This window comes from Megascapheus bottae, chromosome 8, assembly GCF_031878675.1.
Source record: "Megascapheus bottae isolate mThoBot1 chromosome 8, mThoBot2.hap1, whole genome shotgun sequence".
NCBI lineage: Eukaryota > Metazoa > Chordata > Mammalia > Rodentia > Geomyidae > Megascapheus > Megascapheus bottae.
The window spans coordinates 56,546,249-56,558,934 of NC_143516.1; the positions used below are offsets into that span (position 1 = coordinate 56,546,249).

At 39.4% G+C, this 12,686-nt stretch overlaps 1 pseudogene; it reads left to right on the forward strand.

Moving 5' to 3' along the window:
- The first annotated feature begins 7,552 nt into the window (after window positions 1-7,552).
- LOC150059974 (uncharacterized protein C14orf119 homolog) lies at window positions 7,553-8,015 on the forward strand (annotated as a pseudogene).
- The last annotated feature ends 4,671 nt before the right edge of the window (window positions 8,016-12,686 follow it).

The window sequence follows — 12,686 nt, forward strand, 5'->3', positions numbered from 1 at the left end:
AAGTCCCTCTGGACCTACAGTATTATTGAGCACCTAAATATACAGTATTGCTCAAGAACCATCAACTGTAGATCCATGCATTATAAAAGCTGAAGGATGAACACAGGACCAGAGATAGAAAAATAGTATGAAAGTCAAGAGGGGAGATAGAGTAATGTAGGAGTGTAAGATTAATATAGTAATGAAGAAAAGGGATAGCGTAAAGGTAACTCACCTAAGGTGATGGAAAGGTAAAATAGTTGATTAAAAAAATTAGTAAAAATAAGATAAAACTTATGAAAATAAGAAGAGTAATAAAAAGAATACATAGAGAAAAGTAAAAAAGAAAAAGAAAAACAAGAAAAAAGTGGGGGGTGATCCCCCACATTTGTGAGTTCTTAGATAAGAAATACTAGTGTTGTTGGTGGGAGTGCAAACTCGTTCAACCACTATGGAAAGCAGTGTGGCAGTGCCTCAAAAGGCTAAACATAGAACTCCCCTATGACCCAACAATTCCACTACTTGGCATTTACCCAACCATCCAGAAACAAGGACATACTAAACCCACTAGCACAACAATGTTCATTGCAGCACTATTCACCATAGCAAAGATATGGAACCAACCTAGATGTCCCTCAGTTGATGAGTGGATCAACAAGTTGTGGTATTTGTACACAATGGAATTCTATGCTGCTGTCAGAAAGAATGACATCGCCCCATTTGTTAGGAAATGGAAAGACTTAGAAAAAATCATATTAAGTGAAGTAAGCCAGACTCAAAGGAACTTAGGCTCAATGGTTTCCCTCATTCGTCATAATCAGTAGAAACCTTGGGCTCTACTAGCAGAGATTTGCAATAGAGCAAAATCTTGATACATAAAGCCATATACTGTGAAGCTAATTGAAAGGACCTCCAGGATATTGAAACAAAAGCCATATAATGAATGATTGTTGTCCTTAATGTACTATGTTGTCTCTCATCTCCTTTGCTGTCCCTTGGTTATCACATATTGGTATAGTATCTCACTTTGTTATCTGATATATTGAATTTATTTGTATTTGGATATTTGAAATTTGATAGGGAAAGGGGGAAAACCAAGACTGGTGGGGGGTGGGGGGGGAGGGAAATGGGTACCAAGACATGTGAAAGGGTATCAATGTGTGTGAATTAATGCACCTTCTATCTGTCAAATATCATGTAACCCTTTTACTAATTACAATAAAAAATTTAAAAAAAAGAAATACTAGTGTTAAGAACCAACAGATTAAAAAGCAGGAGACTGTATCAATATAAATATTGGTTCTGTCCAAACTGTACCCAGTGCTGTCACTATGTTTCTAGGAACCACCACAATGACAGAAGGAAAGGTGGGGGGGGCAGGGGAATGAAAGAATGAAAACATTTTTTTTAATGGTAGAGGTGAAATGGCAAAAAGAAAAAATAAGAACACCTAAAAATGCAAATGAAAATGGGTAGAAAAAAGGGAAAAAAAAGAAAAAAAGTGTGGGTGAGGGACAGGATAGGAAACTTGTCTCTCCACTAAATTCGGGATCCAGACCCTTCAAAAAGCCTTTTTCTCTTGCGATTTGGCTTTGCAGTTTTTCTGATCAGTTTGTTGGATTGGGCAGAAAAAAAGAAACTGGTAAGATTCAGGAGCGGCTTTGTTTACCAGGATTGTGGCCCAGCACAGGAGGAGGAACTTTTAGCAACTGGGGAGGATGTCTGGCTAAGCTGCCTCTGGGAAATCTTTTGCCCTTTGGAATGATGGCGCTGCCAGCACTACTTCTCAGGCTCCAGTTGGTTTGGCAGGGTCTTTGCCAGCAGTCAAGATGGCGCTGTTCTCGCTGGTTGGGGAGGGAATTCTTTCAATGCCATTCCATGAGCAGAAGTGGAAACTTCTCCATGGAGTTACTCACAAATTGCTGGATTTTCTGGTTCCGTGAAGCTGGAAGGTCCATACCATGCCTGGGTGATGACTCTGGGCTCATGCAGGCTCGGTGTGGCTCTATGTGGAGCCGGCAGGTCTGTGCTGCCGAGAAGCGCTGTCTATTCAGGTTCAGGAGGGAGGCTTTGTCTCCAAGGTGGCTTCTAGCAGCTGGCGTCACTCCACACTGTCTTCTTGCACCAGTTTTCTACCTTTTTCCTCTCTGACTGAGATCTCTGTGGTGCTAAAGCTTACTTAGGATGGATCTTTGGGTATGAGCTCTCCCCTATGATGCTAGACCTGGTATCTTGGTGAGAGCTCAAAAAGACTCATACTGAACCATCACCATCTTCTGCCAATCTCTGTTCAGAAGTTTTATAGATACAAACAAGTTATGGATGAACACCTGGCCATATAAAATGCTTTCTTCAAAGCCAACTTCCCTGAATGGAGACAAAAAGTCATAATTTACAAAATATAAAATGTTTGCTATTTATTATTTTATGTATTACTCTAAATATATGTTAAAATATAGCTATGGATAATTTTTAAGTTCTAAAACTTTTTGATGGGATTGTAGATAATGATGTCAATGTGGTTTAGCCGCATATTTAAGAAGTTAGTTTTTCTAGAGACATTAGGTCAAATAGTATGACACTAAATGTAAGGACCTCCAGGATAAGGAAACAAAAGCCATATAATGAGTCACTGTTGTTCTCAATGTACTGTTATCTCTCATCTCTTTTTGCCATCCCTTGGTTATCTCATTCTATTATAATATTTCACCTTGTTATCTGATATATTTTATATGTGCTTAATTGGTTATTTGAAATTGGATAGGGAAGGGGGATATCAAGATAAGCAGGGGGAGGGTGGGAGGGAAATAGGGACCATGTCATGGGAAAGAGTATCAATGTTTGTAAAGTTATGCACCTTTTGTCTGGTGAATATAATGTAACCCTTCTATTAATCACAATAAAAAATAAATTAAAAAAATTTTTTTAAAGTTTAGTTTTTTTAAGTTTAATTTAGAAGTTTAGTTAGAAAAGTAGGTAAATAGACTGACAAGGGTGAAGGCATGAAAAATCAAGTGAGTTGGTTATCATTATAAAGCAAATCAATTTATATAACAGTTGAGATAATGATAAAAGGTAGAAATTAATAATACTTCAATGTACTGTTTAGTACAGATAATAGGCAATACCCAGGCTAAGTATGAGGTAAAGACCATTTTATTAAGAAAACATAGTATATTGCATAAATCCTCACCTGTTTACTCTTACTCTAAGCCTATCTTCAAACCTTCAAGTACTACCAAAGCAGAAGTCTTAAACTGCTTACTAATAAAAATCTAAGATTATTGCAGTATCTTCTGGGAAGTTACTGACATAGAGTGGGGGAGGGGGTGGAGGGTTTACTGGGGCTTGAACCCAGGGCCTGGGCACCTTTCCTTAGCTTTCCACTTAGCCACTTGAGCTTCAGCTTTAATTCTGGTTTTGGTTGGTTAATTGAAAAGGAGAGGTTCATGGACTTTCCTGTCCAGACAGGCTTCAAACCACAATCCTCAGATCTGAGCCTGGTGAGTAGCTATTGTTACATGAGCCACCTATGGCGTGCAGAAACATGACTTTAAAAGACTTTTCCATCATGTTTCTTTAGCCTGACGAGATTATACAAATAGATGAATAAGAATCAAGGTGGCTGATCTCTTCCACTTGATTCAGAGAAGAAATGGCAGCAGTGGCTCATGCCTATAACTCTAGGTACTCATGAGGATGAGATATGAGGATCACAGTTCAATGCCAGCCTGGGCTGGAATGTCTATGAGAGTCTTACCTTCAATTCACTACCAAAATGCCAGAACTGGAGCTATAGCTCAAGTGGTAGAGCTCCAGCCTTGAGTCAGAAAGTTCCAAGACAGCACCCAGGCCCTGAGTTCAAAGACTGGCATGTAAAAAGAAGAAAAGAGAAAAGAACAGAAATCATGGTCTAGACTTTTATAATTTTTAAAGAGTATAAAGTTGACATATTTGTTCTATTTTTTTTGAGACTGTACTGCCATCTTAATACTATAACCTCATCTAGAATTACTTTCTTCCCCTGCCCCATAGTACTAACCAAAACCAGTGTATGGCTATTTGTCCATTCTGGGTAGCCTTCTGCACAATCCGTTTCCTTAGCAATAAGAATAGGAGACAGCTCTATCAGGGATCTATGCTAATTCTGTAAGAGTCTTCTTAATATTGCTTGATGAGCTTTTAGCCAGAGACTAGGTAACTATTGCTATAATCACAGTCTTGCATAATCATTTTTTTCATCACTACCTTCAGATGGGTCAGTATTTTCCTCAATTACATGTTTTTAAAATTTACATATTGACACGATATATGAACTGACACTCGTAAGTAATAATCCTAAATCAAATATCCAGCTGAGGATGTAGACAAGGAACACCTAGAGATGAAGGACAATAGGCAAACGCTGATTTCTAATCATTAAACATTGTCTTCAAGCCAGGTGCAATCCTAGCTACTCAGGAGGCTGAATCTGAAGATTTCTGATCAAAGCCAGCCCAGGCACTAAAGAACATGAGACTCTTATCTCCAATTAACCATTAGAAAACTAGGAAGTGGGGATGAGGCTCAAGGGCTAAGGAGATATCTTTGAGCTAAAGAGTTCAGGGACATAAGCTCTGGGGCAGGGTGGTAACCATGAGCTGAAGAGCTCAGGGACAGCGCCCAGGCCCAGAGTTCAAGCCCCATGGCCCCCCCACACAAAAAACATTGTTTTCAACTTATATGAGTCATAAGCCAAGCCATTGTGGCTCCTGCCTATTATCCTAGCTACTCAAGAGTCTGAGATTTGGGGATCATTGTTCAAAACCAGTCTAGACGAAAGCACATGAGATTCCTATCTCCAACTAAACAGCCATAAATGAAAGTATCACTCTATACAATACCACCCTTGAGCAAAAAGCCAAGTAAGAATAAGATCTAGTATCAATATGAAAAATAAATAAGTCATTATTGCCAAATTATTCAAAATACATGACTTTAATTCAAGACAACCACTTCCATGCAGATTTAGCTTAAGGCATTCAAGCATTCAAAGTCAGGAAGGATAAAGAGGTTGAGGGTAATGGATGACTCCATTCTCTGTGCATTTAGCTTTTTACTTTATTTCTGAGACCCCAGCCCAAGGTAGGATGTTGTGCAAAAATGGACAGCATAAAAATCTGAAGTCATTTGACCAACTAGAAAGGTTGTCTGGTAACCACAAAATAAGTTTAGACACTGACAAAAAGAGCAGTTAGACATCCTCTCATATAGCTGCCACATAGGAAATACTTTCAACATTCGTGTCAACTGCACAGTTATGATCAATTTGTTGCAATGACTACCTGGAGAGAGGTAATGCTAGATTGTGCCTAGAACAGGCTCGAAGGGGAGAAAGTCCCTGAGCATGTCTGCCATGGCTCAGGATTAGCCAACTTGTGCCACAAATGGCTTCACCTTCCTGTTCAAGAGACAAGTGAATTTGAAACTATGCATTCTGGAAAATCCTAACAGAGTGATGAATAAGAAGGGGATTCTTATCTAATTTCTTAACTACTAGATTTATTTCTAGGTGACTAGAGGTTACATTAGACAATTTTTATTTATGTCAGGACACATTTTTTCCTGATATAACGTGTGCGTGTGTGTGTGTGTGCATGACAGCTATTGGAGTTTGCGCTTGCACAGGGCCTTGTATTCTTGCTTGGCTATTTTGCTCAAAACTGACACTCTATCACTTGAGTCATGCTTACACTTCTGTTTTGTTGGTGTTGATAGTGCTGGTCCTAGGACTTGAATTTAATATCTAAGCACTGTCTCTGAGCTCTTTTGCTCAAAGTTAGCTCTCTACCACTTGGGGAAATAGCTCCACTTTCAGTTTTTGAATGGTTAAATTGAGATAAGAGGTCTCACAGGGATTTTTCTGCCCAGGTGGGTTTCAAATTACAATACTTAGAACTCAGCCTTTGAGTAAGCTGGGATTGTAGGCAAGAGCTACCAACACCTGACATACACTTCTGGACTTTTTCTGGTTACTTAGAGATAGGAGTCATTCAGATTTGTCTGCCCAGGCTGACTTTGAACTACAAAACTCAGATCTCAGTCTGAATAACTAGGATTAAAAGTATGAGCCGTGGATGTCTGGCTGTAAGTTACCATAAAGTAGAATGTGAGTTTAATTGTTTTCTGGTTTTTTTTTTAATTTATTTAACACTAATGAAGCTTCTGGCTAACCCAGATCACTATTCTTCCATAAATACTGGAGACCTTTTATTCAACTCTAAAAATGATAAAATGATGTCCCTTTTCAACTCATGAAATGACAAAAGGATTTATTCAAAAATAATAATTAGAAGATCACTAAAGAATCTGGCTGATTGAAATTCCCTTACACAGCTTAAAAGTCTAGGACTCTCTTCAAAATAGTATCTTAGAGGAATCTTTCACAATAACTTTTACGAAAATAATTGGGCAGAGAGTTTGGTCTAGTGATAGAGTACTTGCCTAGTATGCATGAAGACCCAGGTTCGATTCCTCAGTACCACATACATAGAAAAAAGCTGGAAGTGAGGCTGAGGCTCAAGTGATAGAGCTCTAGCCTTGAGAAAAGTCCAAGGACAGTGCTCATTGCCCTGAGCTCAAGCCCAGGACTGGTAAAAAAAAAAATTGAAGACATATGATTTAGCAAGTTATACAAACATGTGATGTCTAAACTAGTCTTAATCGCTGCAGCAATTAGCATGAGTATATAATTTTCTGTTTTATCTTTTTATACAACTATTCTTTAATTATCTTTGTGACTACCAGGCAAGCTTTCTCTTTATATATCCACTGAACTTTTTTCTAGTTGTTTTATAACTTCTGTGAAGAAAAAAAAAATGCTTGATGTCCACAGAAATAAATGTAATGAAAATGTACAATATAGTCCTGAATTATGGAGTAAAAGATTAGAATCTATTCATGTTGTGATTTGGGTTCTATCTTTACATGCTGTGTGGCCTGAAGCAAGTTCATGAACCTGCTGTAATAGGAGTGTAACAAAACTGGCACTGCGAAATTACTTGTAGAACTTACTGGGTAATATGAAAACACTATGGTGGCTGTCACCTGAACTTCCCTAAAGTAGCCAAGCTACCATTATGAAGTTAATGGAGACAGTGAACATGATGTTTAAGAATAGACAGTAAAAAACATGGGGAAAGTTCAAGTTGCAATGAATATTTTTTCTTTACGTGTAAATAAAGGGAAACAATAAAGCCTGTCCCTCCGTTTAGAAGTAATGGTGTTTGAATTTTGTATGAGATTAAGGAAGTCTGACTTTAAAGATACTAGGGAAAGAGAAGAGCCTGCAGTCGAGCCAATCATGGAGCTTGGGGATCAGACTTCTTTCCTCAATGAACTGAGAAGTAAAGAACTCACTTAGAGCAGGGATAGAATTAATTGAAGCGTCAACAAGGGGCACTTACTTTGAAGCCTGGGAAAGTGTGCAAGCTGACTGGAGGAATTAAAGACTGTGTCCAGAGGGTTTTCAGGAATCATGGACGCAGCACAGCTGTGGTTGGAACTGAAGGACTTTTGTGGTGATCCCGGGTGCCCTCTGAGAGGAAAGGGGAGGATGCCACTGGAATCATCTTCCTCTTCGCTGCCACAATCCTTGCCTTCTGCATTACCCTCAGTACCCGACAGCATTACCAACTCTTCTCCACCTCCAGTGTCTTATATCACGACCCAGGAGATAAAGTGCATTCTTCACTGGTTTGCCACTTGGTCTGATCCCCAGCAGGAACGTTTTCTGCAGAACATGGTAGCTAAAGCAGTGCCAGGAAAATTACAGCCCCTACTGGTCAGCCTGGAGCAGCTTAGTGCATCTGGGACAAACCGACCCAGTTACCTTTTTGGGATCGGTGGTTTCGAGTGTCAGTTACCTCTTTGGGATCAGTGGTTTCGAGGTTGGGCTGAGCAGGGGTGCAATGAATTTGTCCGACAACTGGAAGTTAGTGAACCACACTTCGTGGCAGTTTTACCAAGCAGTGGCTGCTACGGCTGGAAAGGACTGATAACTCAGATCGAAAGAAGATGCCATAGTGAATGGAGCCAAGGTTATGACTCTGCAGTGAAAACTGTTCAGATGTGTCACTTGAAGATTTGGGGTGGTATCCAGTGAGCTGACTGAACTTGATAAGCACAGGCACACTTATTAGCAGTGTATCAACTGGATTCGGTGGAAATGGTATTTGTATAATCAAATTGAGATATTAGTCTCCTACTTAGCTTTCCAAGAGATATAAAACCTCAAGAATTCAATGACTTTTGCAGCTATAACCAAAAAGTACCCACTTGCTAATACCAGTCTATGGTCCATAATGGGTATAAAGTAAAATCCTCCTTCCAAAACAGGAAAGAAGAAAAATATAAGGTATTTTTCTAGTTTAGCTGCATTTAGATGTCTGGGTTTATACTTTTATCAGACACTAGCACAATGGAGTTCCTAGTGATGATTTGAAAAACTAGAAATTCAGAGGGGTGGGGGGAGAGTGTGAAGTGTGGAGTGTGGCCTAGTGGTAGAGTGCTTGCCTAGCATGCACAAAGTCCTGGGCTCAATCCTCGGTACCACATAGATAGAAAAAGCGGGAAATGGTGCTATGGCTCAAGTGGCAGAGCTCTAGCCTTAAGAAAGCCCAAGGACAGTGCTCAGGCCCTGAGCTCAAGCCCAGGACTGGCAAAAAGAAAATCAGTGGGGATAGGAGGGGAAAGCAGAGAGAGAGCAGGAAGAGACATCATTGCCCCCAAATAAATGTGCTCTTTACCTGACATTTAATTGTAAACCATCTGTACATCACATTTCCAATATCAATAAATTGATTTAAAAAGACAAAAAAAGACTGTGTCCATTAGATAGTATAACTGTTTAAACAACGCTAACAAAATTCAGTTGTTTATAAAATAAAGATTCTTCTAGCCCATTACACTCCACTGTTTGTGAACTGTGGGATAAGGGTGGACAGACTATGATCCTTGCACTCACTTAGCTCCCAAGGCCCTTATGCCCTATAATGGCAACTTCATGATTTCTAGGAACTTGGAGTTCAGTGCTGAGTCCGCTTCCTTGGGCTCAAAGGTGAGGGTAGGGAAAAGTAAACAGAAAAGCTTGGAGAATCTCATAGGAGAGAAAGAAAAAGAAAAAGGAGTCCAAACATGGGGTGCTATACCACTTACATGAAGGCAGATGAATTTGCTATATCACATAAATAGATACATATCAGAGAAAACCAAAAGATTCACTGAGAATAGCATGTCAAAAACAAATAATGAGAATCAGTGGACAAATGCCAAAAGATATAGTTCAAGAGTAAAGGTCATAGGATTCCTAGCCTCAACCAAGAACCAAAAAGAAGCCAGATAAAATAGTACACAAGCTAGCTGACTAGTCAGACCAAAACATATCTCTGAAAACATACACCGGAGACAAATGTCTCCTTCTTTTAAGATGCTTATATCAGATAGTGTCAGAGTAATCTGAAGTTGATCAACATATATACCTAATGCTCCAGAAAGGATTCCAGTAGGTCAAACCAGGATAAGTCCCCCGTACCCGTGGAGTCTTTAGAGGCTTGTAGGAAGGTATCTGAAAGGAACCCACAGTAAGCACACATGCACCAGTGCTCATAGCCTTGACTCCATTTTGATCTAAAGACAGCAAATTACAGATAAACCCAATAGGATAAACAAGGCAAGCTGATTTTCAATACAAAGACTGAATACAGACTCTATTATCTGGGAGATTTTTTTGCCAGTCCTGGGCTTGGGCTCAGGGCCTGAGCACTGTCCTTGGTCTAGAGCTCCAAGGCTAGAGCTCTACCACTTGAGCCACAGTACCACTTCTGCCTTTTTCTATGTATTTGGTACTGAGGAATCGAACCCCGGTCTCCATGCATGCTAAGCAAGCACTCTACTACTAGGCCAAACTCTCTATCTGTGATATTTTTATACTTCTATGTTTTCATTGTGTTTTTAATTGTATTCAAAATTTGCCACAATTGTGGGGCTGGATCTCTGGCAAGAGGTAAGCGTGAACAATGCGCACACAGTACACGTGCTGGGAGAACAAGCTTGAGCAGATCTCGTTTATTATTGCACAGATCAGGAATTATATAGTTCTAGCACCCCAAACTCGTGAGTCTCCCCCGGCCAATTACCTAGCAGAGAGTTGATGTAAGGCACTTTAAGCGGGTACCGATTGGTCCTTGGGGGAGTGCAGGGAGCGTAGACTGCTCATGACGGGCAAGCTGGGTAGATGTGCCTGTGGATCACATCTCTATGAGCAGTAAGTGTGCTTCTAATGCTTCTCTAACTAACTCAACCAGATCTGACCAGCTCTACCCACACACAATTACCATTTACATAAATTATTTTCAAATTTATTTTGCAATATACTTAAAGGCATAGAAATTATCTAAGAAAGGGAATCCATTGACAAGTGTGGTGGTACATAATATAATTCCAGCACTCAGGAAATAAAGGCAGAAAGATCAAGACTGGTCTTGAGCTACGAGTATATGTGAATCAAACATAGACTATAAAATAAGGACCTCGCACAAAACAGATTAATATAAAACAAAAGTAACCAGATGATTCAAGGGAAAACACCAACTCAGTCCTTTTTATTTTCTTTAACAATTTCATATTTCATGAATTCTTCAGAGTGTTCACTAGAGTTTGCCATTTTTGCTAACTCTTGGCTTCCTTGACATGACCAGAATTCAAAACACTTATCATCTAAATAACATTTCTTTGCTTATTTCAGAAATGACAGGGAAGAGAGGAGTGAGAATACTTTATCACTGAGGCAAAGCCAGAGAGACAAGGGAACTTCACAAGGTGAGCTAATGGCTGCAGAAGAAACAAAATTACACAGGTGGGTCAGGCTGGGGGCATGAAGAGAAAAGAGGTAGCTGGTAGACTTGCTAAACCGTCACAGACAGCTTCAAAGCTAAAAGAAAGAACTAACCAATCTGGCCTTTGCTGCTCCTGCTAAGACCACTGAAAATGCCATACTCATATATTTAGAGCCATTAAGAGGAAGCAGAAGAGGTCCTGGTATGGTGATGCATACCTGCAATCCATAGCACTGGTGAGAGAGACAGGCAGGAGGATGGAAAATTGGAAGCTAACCAAGCTACATAGTGAAATCCAATCTCAGACAGACAGACAGATAGACAGACAGATGATAGAACACCATTTTGGCTTGTTTAAAAGAGTTTGAAGAAATTGTAATAATAAAGCAATAGAGTCACAACACTTCAGCCTATTACAATTCTTTCTTTCATAAAAATTTGATTGTAATTAATAGAAGGTTTACAATATGTTCAACAGATAGAAGATGCATTACTTCACAAACATTGATACCCTTTCTCATGTTTTGGTCCCCATTTCCCTCTCCCAACCCCAGGCCCTCATCTTGTTTCCCCCCCTCCCTATCCTATTTTAAGTAAGCAAATAAACATATATGCAACATACCAAATAACAAGGTAAAATGCTGTAACAATATGAAATAACCAAGGGACAGCAAAAGAAATGGGGGATAACTTAGTACTTAAAGACAACAATCACTCATTATATGGCTTTTGTTTCTATATCCTGGAGGTCATTTCATCCAATATGAGCTTATGTATCTAGGCTTTGCTCTATTGTAAATCTTTGCTAGGAGAGCCCCAAGTTTCTACTGATTATGACAAATGAGGGAAACCATTGGGCCTATGTTCTTTTGACTATGGCTTACTTCACTTAATAGGATTTTTTCTAAGTCTTTCCATTTCCTTACAAATGGGGCAATGTCATTCTTTCTGATAGCAGCATAGAATTCCATTGTATATAATTAACACATCTTGTTGATCCAATCATCAACTGAGGGGCATCTGGGTTAGTTCCATATCTTCACTATGGTAAACAGTGCTGCAATGAACATCATTGTGCTAGTGGATTTATTATGTCCTTGTTTCTGGACTATTGGGTAAATGCCAAGTAGTGGAATTGCTGGGTCATAGGGGAGCTCTAAGTTTAGTCTTTTGAGGAACTGCCATATTGCTTTCCATAGTGGTTGAACAAGTTTGCACTCCCACTAACAGTGTAGTAGTGATCCCTCCTGGCCACATCCCTGCCAGAATCTGTTGTTATTACATTTATTGATCATAGCCATTCTAACTGTAGTGAGGTGGAATCTTAGAGTTGTTTTGACTTGAATTTCTTTTATGGCCAGAAATGTTGAGCATTGCTTCATGTGTCTATAGGTCATTCTTATTTCTTCTTCAGAGAAGACTCTCTCTAAGTCTTTGGCCCATCTTTTAATGGGATGGTTGTTTCTTTGGAGATGAGTTTTGGAGTAATTTAATTTTTTTGAGCTGTTGATATATTTTAGATATGAGGCCTTTGTCTATTGTATGGTTAGTGAAGAATTTCTCGCACTAGGTAGGCTTCCTAGTTAGGGTTGGTTTGTTGCTCTTTTTCCAAGAGCTTAAGGTGCACCATTAAATTGTTGGTTTGTGTTTTTTTCCAATTTGTTAATGTAGGCAATCAGAGTTAATTTTTTTGCTGAGCAGTGCTTTTGCTGTGTCCCAAAGGAGCTGGTATTTTGTGTGCTCCTTTTTGTTAAATTCCATAAACTGCTGAATTTCTGTTCTGATCTCCTCAATAACCCATTGGTGATTCAACAATGTGTTGTTCAGTCTCCA